The following is a 17,659-nucleotide window of genomic DNA, read 5'->3' as shown; positions in this document are numbered from 1 at the left end:
GAACAGATTTTAATATTATAGTGGATAGTTTATGTAAAATTGTGTCGTTTATAATACTTAGGTGCTTAGGGCAATTATGATATTTTTGGTGATCTCGATTAAGTAGTTGATGTAAAGATGGTAGTATTTCGTTTTAATGCACAGGAAAATTTACGTAGTGGAATGACAATTTTTGATCCAAAGTAAAAATTTAACTGATTACAATGAAACTATGTTCCACAAAACGTACCTTTCTCATCTCATTGTCAATACATAGTTCTAAACGGATAATTCTGATTATATTGATTGAATAGTTGATGTAAATATGGTGTGTATTTTGTTTATTCTGTTTCGGGAAATTACGCATGTGATGGAATGACACTTTTTCTCAAAAATATAAATTCAACTGATTACAATAAAACTATGTTCCACAAAACAAACATTTTTTTCATCTCATTGTTGACACAGAGCTCAAAAATGATATTACTGATGATGTTGATTAAATAGTTGATGTAAAAGTGGTAGGATTTCTTTTATGGTGCACAAGGCAAGTATGAAATTTTTGATGGTTTTGTTTAAATAGTTGATGTAAGGATGGTAGTGTCTTAGAATTAGGGAAGTTACATGTGTAATTGAATGACAATTATTGATCAAATGTCAAAGTTATCCAATGAAGTTAAATGATACAATGAAACTATGTTCCACAAAACAATTTTTTTTCATCCAATTATTAATATATAGTTCAAACGTAAGGAAATATGGGGAAAAAACGATCTTAAAATACTTATGCTCGGATTTCTTAAATTAAACAAGTTTTGTGAAAAAAGAAATGTCATTCCGGAAAAAATGTAAAGTTTACAAAAATATTATATAAAATATAATAATAAAGAATCTTCGTTTCAGTGCTTTGTGAAATTTGAATTGTTAGACATGGTATGAAGATAAAAATATTTTTTTTTTTCAATAATTACATGCATGGGTAGAAATTATTTCTTTCATGTACCAAATGCTTCATCTGGTATTACGAATCACGGAAAATCAAACTATGCTTACACGTTCACTTGCTTTTTAGATTACCTCTATTCACTTATACTGGCAACTGAATTCAGAACGTTTCAACAACTATTGCTAATTTAATTTTTGTTTATGTTACCGTTAAAGTGCGAAATCCGTTATTGTATAGAATACTTAGTTATTTCATGGAATAACTGATCGTGTCCGTTAAAGGGTAAAACTCTCTTGTATTTCATGGTTTAACTAGTTATTTCATAGAATAACGATCTGCAGCCTGTTAAGGTGCAAAATAATTTATATCATATATCTTGCACGACAAATACATTCACCTTCCAGCCCTGTGTTATCCCCAAAATGTTCGTGTAAAACCCAGTGTATCAGCAATTTTTTTTTTGTTTTAGAAATAATGTTCTTTGTAATTCCAAGTGTCATTTTAGTAATCCTTGTTGTAACAAAGATGATTACATAACAACATGGTTTTATGGTGTGTTTTCATGAATACCATTTATACGCTGCATAAATCAGATAAACTGCTTCTTTTCCATTTTAATTGTCTATCATTAGTTTGTTTATAGAATACCTATTTTAGATAAATTGTTTTTTTTTTTTTTATTACACTTTAACTGTCTCTCATAAGTTAATTTATAGAATACCTAGTTATTTCATAGAACAACTAGTTAAAGTGTCAAAATAATAACATATTACACCCTTTAACGGACACGATCAGTTATTTCATGGAATAACTAGGTATTCTATTAAAATAACTGCATTATATACTTTAACCGCAACATTTATTCATAGATAAACAAACAAAAGTTCCTAAAATTTCTGCTGAGCATTTCCGAAATTAAGCCTACCTTTGCACAGTTTCGCACTTTGGCTCAAAAAATCGATGTGATTCCTTTCTTTGTCATCGATATCGAATGCGTGCCAAACGACGAATGCCGTTTTTCCTCAAAGATTACAGCGAAGAGGAAAATCCTTTTTTGAAAGTGGGGAGTCCGATCACAATGCGCGTGGGAAAGAATTCCCTTTCATGTGGGTAACTTTCGAGAATTCATTCCCGACATCAAACGAATATTTCGGGGAGAACTTTTAACTTCTCATGTCTACTGAACTGGAAGTTTTGCAAAGATAGGCACGGATGAAAATACATGACTAAGAGAACTTGAAACTTATATGGCACATAAAAATGAATTCTTAAAATGAGCAATGGGATTGTGAGTGGCGAAATGTATTAAAGATTTACGCACATGGGAAGAAAAGTAAATTATCAGCTGAAAAGTCGCTATTAGTTTGAGTTTTTTTTTAACAAGCGATATTGGTAATTCTTAGAAACAAGAAAATCACCCGTCAAGATATAACGGATGAAAGTTGCTTCTACATTTCAACAAAGAAATTGTCTGCTTGGTGATATTTTGATTGTTGAAATATTAACCTGAACTCCAGTGGATTAAAACTAAACACCAGTAGATTTTACCTATAAAACAGTTAAGTTACCGGATCCAGTTTAGCCTTGTCAAAGTAAACATTTTTATTCAGGTCAAACATTACCAAAAAGTAAAATCAAGTTATTATGCTCTGGCGCGATTTGCATCGTTGGTGACGTCAGCGTTACTCGTCAGTGATTTTAGCTATTATATAGATGACTAGAAAATCACCCGTCAAGATATGACGGGTGAAAATTGCTTCTGCATTTGAACGAAGCAATTGCCTGTTTGATGATATTTTGATAGTTGAAATATTAACCTGAACTCCAGTGGATTAACCCTAAACACCAGTAGATTTTACCTATAAAACAGTTAAGTTACCGGATCCAGTTCAGCCTTGTCAAAGTAAACATTTTTATTCAGGTCAAACATTACCAAAAGGTAAAATCAAGTTATTATGCTCTGGCCCGAGTTGCATCGTTGGTGACGTCAGCGTTACTCGTCGGTGATTTTGGCTATTATACAGATGACTAGAAAATCGCCCGTGAAGATATGAGGGGTGAAAATTGCTTCTACATTTGAACGAAGCAATTGCATGTTTGGTGATATTTTGATAGTGGAAATTTTAACACTAACTCCAGTGGATTAACACTAAACTCCAGTAGATTTAACCAATAAAACAGTTAAGTTACCGGATCCAGTTTAGCCTTGTATAAATAAACATTTTTATTCAGGTCAAACATTACCAAAAAAATAAAATCAAGTTATTATGCTCTGGTGCAAGTTGCATCGTCGGTGATGTCAGCGTTACTCGTCAGTGATTTTGGCTATTATATATATAACTAGAAAATCTCCCGTCAAGGTATGACGGGTGAAAATTGCTGCTGCATTTGAACGGATCAATTGTCTGTTTGGTGATATTTTGACAGTTGAAATTTTAACCCTGACTCCAGTGGATTAACCCTAAACTCTAGTAGATAGCTTTCATTGCTGTCCACTTTTTCATTTCTTCACTTTCCTAAAATTAGTCTTATTAGTAAAACAGTTAAGTTACTGGATCCAGCTCAGCCTCGTCAAAATAAAAAATTTCCCTGCATATCAAACATTACCAAAAAAATGTAATCAAATTATTATGCTATGGCGCGAGTTGCTACTGTTGGTGACGTCAGCGTTACTCGTCAGTGATTTTGGCTACTTTATATATGAGGGTGAGCAATGTTAGAATTAGCTGCATAATAAAACAGGAGCCGTCACTAATAATTGCATTAGACAGTGGTGGGGAGGTAAAGGGCAATAACTGCAAAAATTTGTCATTTTTTTTTCCTTTTTTGCCATCTGTTGCATGTTTATTTCACTGTACAAGCTTGCTTACTGGTTTTCCGCTGAAAAAAAAGCATCCACTTTCAACATTTCCCCTACTGTTAGTATTGATACCAAAACATTTTTCTTTAAACATCTCGCAAACTCATTCTGCTAACCCTGCCATTTACCTGCCCACTGTAGTTTGAACTTAAACTGATTGAACTCTTCACTCCAGGGTCCCCCGTACATACCACTATTTTGTGGTTTAACCAGTTGGATGTAACCCTGAAGACAGCTCTGATTTTTTGATCCAGACCAGAAACCGAGCAATCTCTAATCCAGAACCCCCAGAGGTATCGTTTCACTTGCAGGACTTCGTGACCACGAGCATATTTAACTTCCCCCAGTCACCATTAATGAAGACGGCGGATCTTCGATCCGGTGGAGATCGAAGTCGGGACCCTCCGACCCCGAGTCCGATGCCTTACCGATCAGGCCACCACTGTCTAAATTGATGGAACTGAGGTGAAACATGAAGTAAAGGAGGAGAAAGTAAAGTTGAAATTGGCGCTGTATGTGTGTGTTGCAGAGTCTTTTTTGATATGTTCAGCCATAAACAGTTGGTTTAGGGTCCAAACTATATCAGGGTTATAAAAAGTCTTTTTTAGTTTTATAAAATACAGTAAAATAAAAAAAACTGCACTGCAATGGGATTATTTTGACAGCTAAAAATGTCCTTTAAAGTAGACAGATTATGATGAGGTTTTTATGAAAATTAAAAACCTAAGTGCAATTATATTGACTATAAGGTCAAAATGTTTGGAAAGGAATTTTTAAAACATTTTTTTTTAATTCGTGAAAGTTTTATAATTGAGCTGTTCATTCTTGCACCAAGGTCTTCTATTGTAAAAAATATTTGCGATGTATACATAGTACAGTATACAGTATACATGTATACAGTACATGTACATGCATAAAGTATACAATATACATGCATACAATAGTAGCATTGATTTTTAAAAGTTTATTTAGGATTATTACTGTGTGCGCATTTAGCTGAACTTCATGTCGATAAAAATGGCGAAATATTTATCGATATATGTTTACATATTGAAACATATTGACGAATATTTAAACCATTGAATCTAATTTCATCCACACACAAACACACATATGTATGCGATGTAAATACAAGAAAACTATAAATAAATAATGGAAGATTAAAAATCTCTCGAACTAAATGAAAATGACGTAAATTCCAGATTATTTTAAACCCGGAAGAAAATAAAGTTCTGTATGACTCTGTTTATTAATGATGTAAAACGATATTTAAACCTCTGGATGTATTTTCATACACACTCATATATATGCAATGTAAATACACGAAATCTAAAATATAAACAAATAATGATAAATGAAAAATCTAGACTACTGATGTGGTAAATTCTGACAACTTTGCACCTGGCAGAAAATAAAGTTTTGAATAACCATTAAAAAAGCTTAAAATACTAAGGGAGGTAATCTAGGTTTTGGAAATGTGCCTAAAATTCGTAAAAGAATGGACTGAAAAAAAACTGAAAGAGTATTATTTTGTGTAGAGTGACAGCTTTTTCTGGTGGGACGTCTAATAAATGTCTTCAATCAATTTAATTGAACGACAGAGCTTTTAATTTTTTGAGTATGTTTTGATTAATTGCGATTCTTTAAGAATGAAAAAGGAGCAAAAACTAAAAATATATGTATAAGAAAATTGTTAGACTGTATGGAAACCTTTGAGAGAAAAAAAGAACTTTGTTTTCAAAGCAGTAGCAACGAAAATGTTTCCTTTTTTTTTTTTTTTTTTTTTTGAAAGTGATGGAGTATTTTCATTGCTGAACAAAAAACAAAATTTTAAAGGGAAAAAAGTTTGTTTTTTATGGAGATTGAATTTTTCTAAATTGAGACATTTATTTAAAAAAAACAAAAACAAAAACTATTTAAACATCAATTATGCAACACATACGATAATATTGGAAATAAATTTTAAATGTATTTTGCTTGTCAAATTTTAAGTATAAGATATATACACGCATAAAAGTTTTTTTTGTTAGATTTATTGCCTAAAGAGCCTTAATAGGTTTTACAGCGCTAAACTTGATAGAATCCACTTTAAAGAGCTCGATGAGGGTTGGGCAGAGTTTTACAACAAGCCCTTCATCTTTTCATTCCTGAAAGCAACAATCGCTGGGATTCGAACCCCAACGATTCAACCTTTCTGATTCCAAAGAAAAACCATTACCACTGGTATTTTTTTGAGGCTTTTATTCATTCTTTTATTTTTTTGAGAGTTTTATCCATTTTTTATTTTTTTGAGATTTTTATCCATTTTTAATCCATTCCCTTTGTTTTTCCTTACTTGCCACGAGAAAATTATGGTTTATAGTTTAAGGAAGTTACGATGTGGCTGTGACAAGTTGTATTCCGATGGGCGAGGGATTTAGCGATTCCATTAATTCAAATAAGGACGAGGAAAACTGATTGGCTCTGACCATAAAGATTGTTGGCGCTGTGCCAGAATAAGAATGTATCTATTTTCAACTCAGTTGCAAATGGATTCGTCCAAAGTCAAGCATCTTGTTATCAGAGTTATATTCTATCCGTTTCCGAAGGCACGCCAATCTTATGTGACAATCAGATGCAATGTATTTCTATAAAATACGAGACAATAGAAAGCGTATTATGTGAATCTTGAACTGGACCTAAAATGAAGTTTTTAAAGTATTACCAGAACTGTCAATTGCTACGAAAAACTCGTAGTTTCTACGACCTACAGCTTGAAACTACGAAGCCACAAAAACATGTACAAAACTTAAGATTTTTCTCTTTATTTCTTTTTTTCTCCCTCCCCCCCTTTTTTTGCTGTAATCTCAATAAAATTCTAAATCATTAGAGAAAAAAATCCATATTATAATTATTTAGATAATATTGTTTTCGTGCTTCATTTTCTAAATTTTTGTTTAAAAATAAACAAAATGAATTTATCATAAAAAAATTATTTAAAAAAAATAAGGGAGGACATTTTTTTCAAAATAAACAATTAATTTTCCCATTACAAATTTAAGCGTTTCGTCTGTTATATTTTTATTAAATTGGCCGATTACTAATCCTCTTCCCGTCTCCTCACTCAAAATTCTGTTACTAATTTAGATTTTCAAAAGTTGGTAATTCTGGTTATTACCATTTGGCTGAAACAAGGAGTATAGTGCTCGAAATTCCCTGGAAGCAAGTGAAAGTTCACGACCCATGCTGCAAAATGTAGCAAAGTAAGGAAATCCTAGTAGTGTTTTTTTTTTTTTTCTAAATCTTTAAAGTAATGAGAAACAAGCAGCAAAGAAGATATAATTCATTGGAAAAAAATGTAGGGGGATGTGGGGCAAAGTGAAATAGTTAAGATAACTGAGTTTTTTCAAAATGAACAAATCAGAAATTTGTTTTGAAAATTACAGTACATTGAGAATGAACATTGCATTTTATAAAAAAACTTCCGTTGAAACAGTATTTTTTTAAATTTTTGGCAATAAATTTGAGTCTTTTAAAAAAAGTGCAATATTTCCCTTTTTTTTCATGGGGCAAAGTGAAAAATGCAATATTTTTCTAATGAAATATTTTGTATTCGATTATAAGCATATTTTTGATCAAAACAATCAGTAAATAGAAAGTTGAATGAAAAAGTTAAAATATAATGAAACCATAAACGAATAATTAAATGAATAAATCAATTAATATATGAAGAAAAATAAAGGAGCAAGTAAAATAATGAATGAATAAGAAAATGAGTGAATGAATAAATAAATAAGTAATTTTCTTCTTGAAGGAATGTAAATGAGTTAGCTTATAAATGGAAACGTAAGTGATTCATGTTAAATGATTGAGTGAGTAAATGAAACAAATTATTTCACTTTGCCCCATTATCTTTGCCCCGTATGTACTTGACTAATTGCACAATTTATTTAAAACACAATTAAGCTTAATATTAACTAAATTAATACGGCTTTGAATATTAAGAGGACTCAATTAATATATAAAACTAGCATTCCCGTACCCGGCATTGCTCGGGTAAGGGAATTAGCAGGGGTTAACAGTGCTTGGTGCACCTAATTTTGAAAATCCCGAGTAATAATTACTTATTACCTACATTTTTTTTCTAATTTTGGTAGGGTCCCGGGACCCCTGGACTCCTTATATATATGCCCTTGTCCTAAACCGATCTTTAAATGTTATTAACGATCCTTTTAAAGTATTGGTTATCTTTGCAAACACAGGCCATCCACATTTTATTGTTATACCTATGTTTAAGCAAAAACTTATTTATATACAACATTTTTAGTTTTTTTTTCTGGTGCTAAAATTATTAAACTGCTTGATGAACTGACTTTGGAGCAAGCTACATAAAATGACCGTGTGAAAAAAAATCATCTCTTAAATTGATCGCTGCTACTTTCAATGTCTGTCCTTGTGACTGGACATGCCTGCCAAATTTCAAGTCTGAGGCTTCAGCGGTATTGGCTGTGCGTTGATATATATATGTTATCTCAGGACATTGATTTTTATATATTAAGATGTTAATAACACTAACTTTATCTTTTTATAGTAACAAAAATATTTTCTGACTTAAAACAAAATATTACAATATGAGTATCGTTTTTTAAAAATTGCCTGTATTACCAAATGGCTCAATCTTCGGCGGTATTTTTTTCCTGACTGGAATAAACTACACGTGGTCCACCATAGCCAAAATAATACCAGATAGGTGGAGCTAAAAGCAAAGTAAATATTTCACTACTTCACTTTTCCCCGCTCACTTTCCATTTCACTTTTAACCCATGTTCCCCTACTAATTGCGAAAAATATTTCTACAGAAAATCCATAAGCAATCATCTTCTTTCAATGGAAACCCTCTTGTTTGATCTTCATCAATAAGCTTTAGGGTAAAATGTGTACATGACAATCTGAGAGTTTTAAATAAAAGGTACTTTTAAACTCATCTTCTATAAGGATCTGCAACACAAATTGAAATTTTGTTGATATCAACATTTTTGAACGTTGTTACCCAAATATGCTATATAACAATCTAATTTGAAGGTAAAACTGTCATCTGTTTGAGACATTTTTACTAAAAGATTTCTATCGCTTTTTTTTGTTGGAAACGGTTCCACTACAAACGATTTTAGAAGTCCTATATTCATCTTTATTTATTTAAACAGGAAACGAGTTTTAAACTTTCGGAAACTTCATAAAATCGTTCATTGCACTGAACATCACAGCAAAAATTGCGTATGATATTAAAAAAAAAAAAAAAAAAAAAAAAAAAAACATACTTCAGGATTTCTTTTTGTTAAAATAGAATGAAAAATAAATTATATTCCCTATAGCAGTTTTTAAAAATGTTTTTCAGTTTTTTTATCTATTTTTTTGACACATTGTTACACAAGTCCTGCCTCATTTATACAGAATAAAAAAAAGCATTGCTGCTGAAATCAAGACCCCGTTTCGAATTAAACAACTCTTCTTTATAGAGAAAAAATATCTTTTTAGGTGCACTTTTGCATTTCTACTCTCCTTATGCATTTTTGTTAGTTTTTATATTCGAATGTCGCAAAAAATATCCACTCCAATTTGAGTCAAGTCATTTTTAAATATAAAGATTTACTTATAAAGAGTTGGAAATACAATCTTAGTTTTTTCTTATAGAAAAAGAAAGAAGAAAAAATGGAAACTACTTTTTCTATCTCATTAATTAATACATATTATGTTACAATAAATCTGCTACGAAAATTGCAAAAGTATCATGCTATCAGCTGCTACTAAGGCAAAAAAACATGCCATTTGTTCAAACCTTTTGTGTGTGTGTGTGTGTGTGTGTTTTTTACGTTTATTACTAATAAACAGTGGAGTGTTTCGAAGAAGCTTTATTGTAATTCAAATTGATAAAATATTGCTCCTACAGACCCACATATACAACAAAAAAGTTATGCAAACTAAAGCACATTGAGGGATCCCGTATGAGGCCTTTAATGTACCTATACTTTTCTACTAAAAATTGACTTTTTTTCTATATCTTATAAACAAATATAAATAAATGTTTAAAAAAACATGTATAAAAACCATAAACAATACAGTAAATAATATATGCTGTATAAAAAAAAAACGGTTTCTTAAAGTTTTAGTTAAATTTTTTTGCTTAAAAATATTACTATTTTTCACTCTTTTGTTCTCTCATTTCGATTAAAAAGTTTCTTCCCTAATAAACAATTTTTGATGCAAGTTTTATGTTATTTTATGAATAACAACTATTTGGAGACCTTTTCTTGTTATAGTGTAAGAATAATTAGGTTTGATGATAAATATCGGCAAATGAGTAATCATTCAAATATTATTTTACTTTTATTACGTACTAGTGGTACCCGCACGTCTTTGCCCGTAATAAAAAAATTAAAATGTCTTTTGGTTCGCCTGTATATTCACAAATAATGTATGGTGAATTTTCTCGCCTATTGGCTTGTACCCATGTTACGGTTCCCCATTATGATAATTTCGTAATTTACTCGTCCATCTTATGATAGTTTTGTTCCTAAAATTGAAATAGAAGTAGAACTACATCGAATTTTCGAAAATCGCTTCGAGGTGCACACCCCCATGCTACAAACTAACTTTGTGCCAAATTTCATGAAAATCGGCCGAACGGTCTAGGCGCTATGCGCGTCACAGAGATCCAGACATCCTCCTGACATCCGGACAGAGAGACTTGCAGCTTTATTATTAGTAAAGAGTAGCAAATTATTAGAGGAATTAAATATGAAAACGTATTACTAAAACATGTGTTGATGTACCTTTCATAAGTCGGTGAGAAGCAACGGAATGTAAGTGCCATAATTAAATACTTGGAGATAATAAGTACAAATTGGAAGTAAACCTCTCCTCTGTTTAGGGGCAAGAGATAGAACTAATAACCCTGGTGGGTGCTGTTATACAGCCAGATTTAGAAAAAAAATCAATCAAATCCTACCTAGGACATAACTTTAACCCCTTCAGTCGGAATTATGAAATATTGGACCAAAAATGTTGATATTTGGTACACAGTGTACTATGGTAAAGGGTATCTTATAGACAAAATTTTGATTTTGTAGGAGAAAAATTAAAAGAGCTATGGCACGTCCAATATTCCGGACTTATATTTTTGAAATCAATATTTCATATACGAAAACGATAAAATACCGAACAAACTTCATTATAAAATGTTCTACAAACAATTATAACACATAATACAAGCGTTTGAAACGAATATTTAAAGATTATATATTTAAAAAAAAATCAGGAAAAAAACCTCGCTTTTCAGATGAAAATCCATGGTTGGAAAAATGAGCCACTCTCTATCTCTCAATCCTTATACTTCAGTGTTGTCAATCCCAAAACGAAAAATTATTTCAAAGATTACAATAAGTAGAGTGTAAAGAGTCAACTACATTAAAAAATCAACTAATTAATTATTAAATGATTAGCAGCTGTTTAAAGTGTATGTCCGGTATACCGGACACCAGGTCTGTGAAGGGGTTAAACGCGTTTTACTCAAAACTTGAAAATGTCCACTTACAGCCCTTTGCTTCTCGCTGCTTCAAATGTAATTTCAACAGGTTTCTTTTAGCTACCAGTCAATAGAATCTCTGAATATAATATCGCTAGAAATTTTGTTGCAATAAATTGCACGAACGGCATCAAAAAAGATGGCCTTTCCCTGTTTTAAGACCATCCAATCCCTCGCTGGGATTGACAGCTGACCGAAAGATTACTGTAAAGTTAACAGCAAAAGTTGCTGGTAATATAATATCCATGTTAGATGAAGCTATTTCCGATTCTAGTTTCTCTAACAGCTCTGAAGAAATGATTAGATTTTGTAGTTAGTATTATTATTTCTTTCTGTGCGTCAATTGGACAAAAATGTGTTATCTTGGCTTGCCATAATACCAGTCTTAAATTTTAATCAAATAGAAAGTGTTTTAGTTGTTTTAGCGGAAGCTACTGGCAATTGATACACTTCAGAATTTGTTGAGTAGTGGCCAGAAATACTTGTGGGCTACATCTGAAGCAGTTGTTTAAGGCAAGTACGCTTAGGATTTAGCAAGGAGAAACCCTAGAAACTTCTCCCGCTCCAGTTGGTTGACTATGAAAAGCAGAGTCTTGAATCAGCACATTGTATCAGGTAGTAGGAATTTACAGTTTTATAAAATGACCGAACTTATAATAATTGTTTACGTATTTAGTTGTTTCATAATCAAATTTTTAACTTGCATTTTTTATACAATTACATACACCCAAACCTGTTTTTATGTGGTCTTGTTTTATGCGGTTTTTTTTATTCGATTTGTTTTGTGCGGTACATTGAAATTTTAATCAGATTGGGATTAAACTGACGAAATTCTTTTTAAAACGAGTGCAAGGTAGTGTCTTCCAAGTGACGACATGGACACCCCGATGGGAAGTCACTGTGACCTCCCAAAAATTTCCTTATTCGGGAAATTTTGTCTGACTGCTCGGCAAAAGTTATTACTTGGTTTATTTTGATTTCATTTAAAGATTACAACTCTGTTAGTTTTTGGATTATTTTCTATGTGAGACTTTTTTTATGTGATCTCTATCCCACTGCATAAAAAAAATAATAAAAAAAAAACTGTGTTGCGAAAACAACTTCTTAATGCTACTGTTTGTTCTTGAACTCTGCAACTAGCAGCTGCGAACGGTTCCAATTGAAAAAGGGGTGATGGTTTAAGGAAGCGCACTTCCCGATGCATTCAGTTTTTACTTGCTTGTTACTTCCTTCTTGCTATCACCCTTGTTTTGATAAAAGCAAAAGAGACCTGACGCATGCGCAAATTCGAGTAAGGTTTCACGTTAAAATGTCGGACAGTACTCGTGAAGTTTCGAACAATTTTTTATGCGATTTTTTTATGATGCCGAATTAAAACAGGTTTGGGTTCTCAAAATCAGCCTTAGCAAAATTGTGTACTTTATTTCTCTTTCATTTTTTTGCTGCCGCAAAAATCCTATGGTTTTGGGGTTTTTTTTTTTTTTTTTTTTTTTTTTTTTTGACCCTCCCCTCCACTTTTCAGTCCCAATCGCCGCCTCTACTTGTGCGCTATATCTGAAGCAGTTGTTTAAGGCAAGTACGCTTAGGATTTAGCAAATAGAACTGCTGATATCAGCAATAAAATGCTTCATTGCATCAATTATTTGGAAGCAGACAGAATTGATTGTAGAAACTGTCTAAACTGAAAGGAAAGAGTTGAAAATCCCTTCGGATACAATCATGAGAGAATATTATAAAACAGGTTAGAGTGGCATCAACAGACGCTAGCGATCCAAGAAAAATGATTGCTTTATTTGATCGTGCATTCTAGATAGGAAAACAATTTCCAAAATATGAAACAAAAGGCTTTTTTTAATCCTAGTCTACAGATTTGTACAAATTTTAAAATAAGGGACGAGTAAGTCACTTTCGTTCATTTAGAAGCAAAAATATTTATTTTAAATTTTTTATAAAATATTTTTCTTAAGAACTACGTTTATTTATAATACATATTTAATTTTTTTTTTTCAAATAACCGAAGCAGTAAAATTATTTTAGAGCATCAAGCAATGAAAGAAAGCCTGACGCAAAGACAGTTGCTTTAAGCAGAAAAAACGCCGAAAGCTTCACATATCCCTACAGAGCTTTTTGAAAAACTAGAAATGGAAATAGTTTGATCTAACATGAATATATATTGTAATGGTTTAACAGCATTTGTTTTAGTGTTGAATTTTCATCTTTAATTGTAATAATATACTGCTATGTAGTTAATTAAAAATTATATTTTAAAAGTTTTCCATGGTCTTTATTCCCTTTTCAAATCCAACAATTTATCTTCCAATATACTCTGAAGAAAGATACAAATGATTTTTATTCACAAAACAATATAAATCTTCCCAAAAAAATTGTTCGTTAGTGAAGAAACTTTCAAATTAGCATTTACATGAAGTAATAGTAACAATATGCTTGAAATAAAAAATAAACTTACACATCAAAAACAAATAAATAAATCAAAAAATAAATAAATGAAATTTTTTAAAGAATCGTATTTTCGAGTACTATGCGAAAGACTTAAATACTACATTAGAGCATGAACTTTTATTTAGCATTCAATACCGACTTCATTGTTTGTACTTTTCATCTTAAATTTCTTTCTTGAAAAAAAAAAAAAAAAGAAAGGGGAAAAAAAGAAAAAAAAAAACAATCTGAAGATTTTTTTTTCATTTTAATCTTTTTAGGACTCGAGCGGAATGCCTGAATATTTTTAAATTAGTATTTTTTTTGAGGTAATGTCTATATTTAAAGGCAACTTTGTATCGTTAAAATTTTGAATTTCCAAAAAAAAAAAAAAGTATTGTTTTCGAAACACCCTAGTAAATAGAAATACATTTTTAGTAAAAAAAAAAACATTGATTTGACTTCGAATTTCTGTTTATTAAAGAACTTGTTACCTTCAGCTGTCAGCTGGTTCCCCCTGTTATATCCTTAATATATATATATATATATATATATATATATATATACACTTCAATTCTTTACTTTTGTTATTTTCTCTAACTTCTCCATCACAAGTTACCAACATTTAAAAAAATGCTTGAAGTCGTCGCATGAGTATGCAGAACTTGAAATTGTATTCTTCCCCATGTAGTGTAGTACCTACTGATGTTTCTAGCTTCTAGTGTAAGAAAAATATACTTGATTTCAGCACAAGCACCTAATGTATAAACTTTTTAACTGATGTGAAAAATATTTAGAGTTGCTAACAGAGAAAATAAACATTGCCATTCTTCCAAAAAAGAACTGAAAATTTATGCTTTTTGAATGTTTTGGTAGAGAAATGACTTCGCAATTTTTTTTTAAATGATGTCCACTACAGGAAATAAAACATTTGAGAATTTAACCTACGTTTAATGTATGCATGGTTAAGTTATTTGAAATGCATACACATTAACGTACACAAACACACATTGGTGGTTATTAGTAATATAGGATCGGGCACATGCTGCTGAACTAAACAACTACTACTTAAAATACACCACCAGCTCAGTTATTCCATCCGAGGACTGCAGTTTCGTGCTTTTTTGCACTCATCAGCTCGGAATAGGAATCACATAAGCTAGTGGCGAAAATCCTCTTAAGGGAGCCAAGAGAGCCAAACAAACTGGTAGCTAATGTAGAATTAGCACACCAGATGAGTGACCGCAGCAGTGGTGCGGTTCAACTCAAAGATTGATGGCAAGGCATGGTATTTTGCAGTAAGTTACCGCCCTAAGCCAGAGCTAAGGCAGAAATACTTAAAATACACCACCAGCTCAGTTATTCCATCCGAGGACTGCAGTTTCGTGCTTTTTAGCACTCATCAGCCCGGAATAGGAATCACATAAGCTGGTGGCGAAAATCCTCTTAAGGGAGCCAAGAGAGCCAAACAAACTGGTAGCTAATGTAGAATTAGCACACCAGATGAGTGACCGCAGCAATGGTGCGGTTCAACTCAAAGATTGATGGCAAGGCATGGTATTTTGCAGTAAGTTACCACCCTAAGCCAGGGCTAAGGCTGAAATACTTAAAATACACCACCAGCTCAGTTATTCCATCCGAGGACTGCAGTTTCGTGCTTTTTAGCACTCATCAGCCCGGAATAGGAATCACATAAGCTGGTGGCGAAAATCCTCTTAAGGGAGCCAAGAGAGCCAAACAAACTGGTAGCTAATGTAGAATTAGCACACCAGATGAGTGACCGCAGCAATGGTGCGGTTCAACTCAAAGATTGATGGCAAGGCATGGTATTTTGCAGTAAGTTACCGCCCTAAGCCAGGGCTAAGGCTGAAATACTTAAAATACACCACCAGCTCAGTTATTCCATCCGAGGACTGCAGTTTCGTGCTTTTTAGCACTCATCAGCCCGGAATAGGAATCACATAAGCTGGTGGCGAAAATCCTCTTAAGGGAGCCAAGAGAGCCAAACAAACTGGTAGCTAATGTAGAATTAGCACACCAGATGAGTGACCGCAGCAATGGTGCGGTTCAACTCAAAGATTGATGGCAAGGCATGGTATTTTGCAGTAAGTTACCGCCCTAAGCCAGGGCTAAGGCAGAAATACTTAAAATACACCACCAGCTCAGTTATTCCATCCGAAGACTGCATATTCCGGGCTGATGAGTGCTAAAAAGCACGAAACTGCAGTTCTCGGATGGAATAACTGAGCTGGTGGTGTATTTTAAGTATTTCTGCCTTAGCCCTGGCTTAGGGCGATAACTTACTGCAAAATAAACAACTACTACTTCATAGCCAGTGGCCCATTAGTTACTTGTTCTTAAATAAGTTTTTAATGACGTCTAATGGCCTATATAATGCGCTTAACTTCATTTCTGCACCGTGATTTTTTTTTTTTTTTACATTATGTTTTGTATTGACGAAATCGGGTCTGTCCTTTCAGTTTTGTGCATAAACACTGTTTTCTACTTATATAGTTGAAATAATTTCCTGGTAGTTTGTACAGTTCGCTTTAGATTTCTTTCTACATTTCATACGTACATAAATATTTACACATACATAATTTATTTGTTAAACAATATTTTACCTTTAGTAAAAATTTTACGTTGATTGGATTATTAACAGCATAATATCTTTCTTGCAGCAAGTGCTTGCGTACTGTTTGTCTTTACAACGTAATTCTCAAACTTTTTTAAATCGGAATTATATGTTTCATATAAGCACATTTTTACATGAATTTGATGAATCCTTTTTTACACAAGATTAAAACTGAAAAGAAAAAAGAAAGAGCGAAAGAAAAACGGCTTTAAGAAAGTTTTAGGATGCAAATGGTATTTACGGTATTCACGATATTTAAAGCTAATTCGAGGATTATTCAAAATCACTTGGATTAATGATAAGTCTGGTATCAGAAAAGAACACAGTTTTTACGATTTGCTCGCAAAAGGATTTGCATACTAATGCATCTAAAGGAATCAGGCAGTGGTAAAGATAAAACTTTGGAAAGCAGTCTAAAACATCAGTATAATTAAAGCAATTGCAGTTTTTTGAAATTTCGTTTCACAGATTAATCAAAAAAAAAAAAAAAATAAATAAATAAATAAATAATAATAATAATAAGGCATCAAAAATTAAGAAAAAGCAAAAGATAATTTTTAATATTGCTACAATCTTTAATGGAACCAAGTTGTTATTTAAGAAACGTCTGCTTCTGTTTTGAGCATTGTAATCGTTACTAGTTCAAGTAATTCTATTTTTAAACGTACTACCTACAAGTACATTTTAGCATGCAAGTTAAAGCAATACATTTCATTAAATTCCAGAGTAAGAATTTGATTGTTTGCACTGCAAATCTTCCGACACTTTTTGAACGCGATGACTTGTCCCCCCCCCTTTTTTTTAGAAAACTTTGAAGCACACTTTTTGGAACAATTTTGAAAACACTTCTGAAAATATTTTTAAGAGCACTTATATGATTAAACACACTTTTTAACAGCATTTGAGAAGATTATTTTGAACACGACCCATGTCTCTTCTCTTAGAACACTTTAAAGACGCATTTGAGACTGTTTTTACATTCCTTATAGAATTCTCCTATAATGATATAGTGAAACCTGTGTAAGTTGACCATTCAGGTGCACTACTTTAGTGGTCAACTTAAACAGGTGGTCAACTTATAGGGGTTGAGGTATATGATATAGATCTAATTCTGTGCCTGAGAGGAGCGGCAAACTTAGACAGGTGGTCAACTTAAAAGGGTGGTCAACTTATAGGGTTTGAATTATATGATATAGATCTAATTCTGTGCCTGAGAAGAGCGGCCAATTTAGACAGGTGGTC

The sequence above is a fragment of the Uloborus diversus genome, chromosome 4, assembly GCF_026930045.1.
Source record: "Uloborus diversus isolate 005 chromosome 4, Udiv.v.3.1, whole genome shotgun sequence".
Taxonomy (NCBI): Eukaryota; Metazoa; Arthropoda; class Arachnida; order Araneae; family Uloboridae; genus Uloborus; species Uloborus diversus.
Note: the sequence above shows the minus strand (reverse complement) of the source record.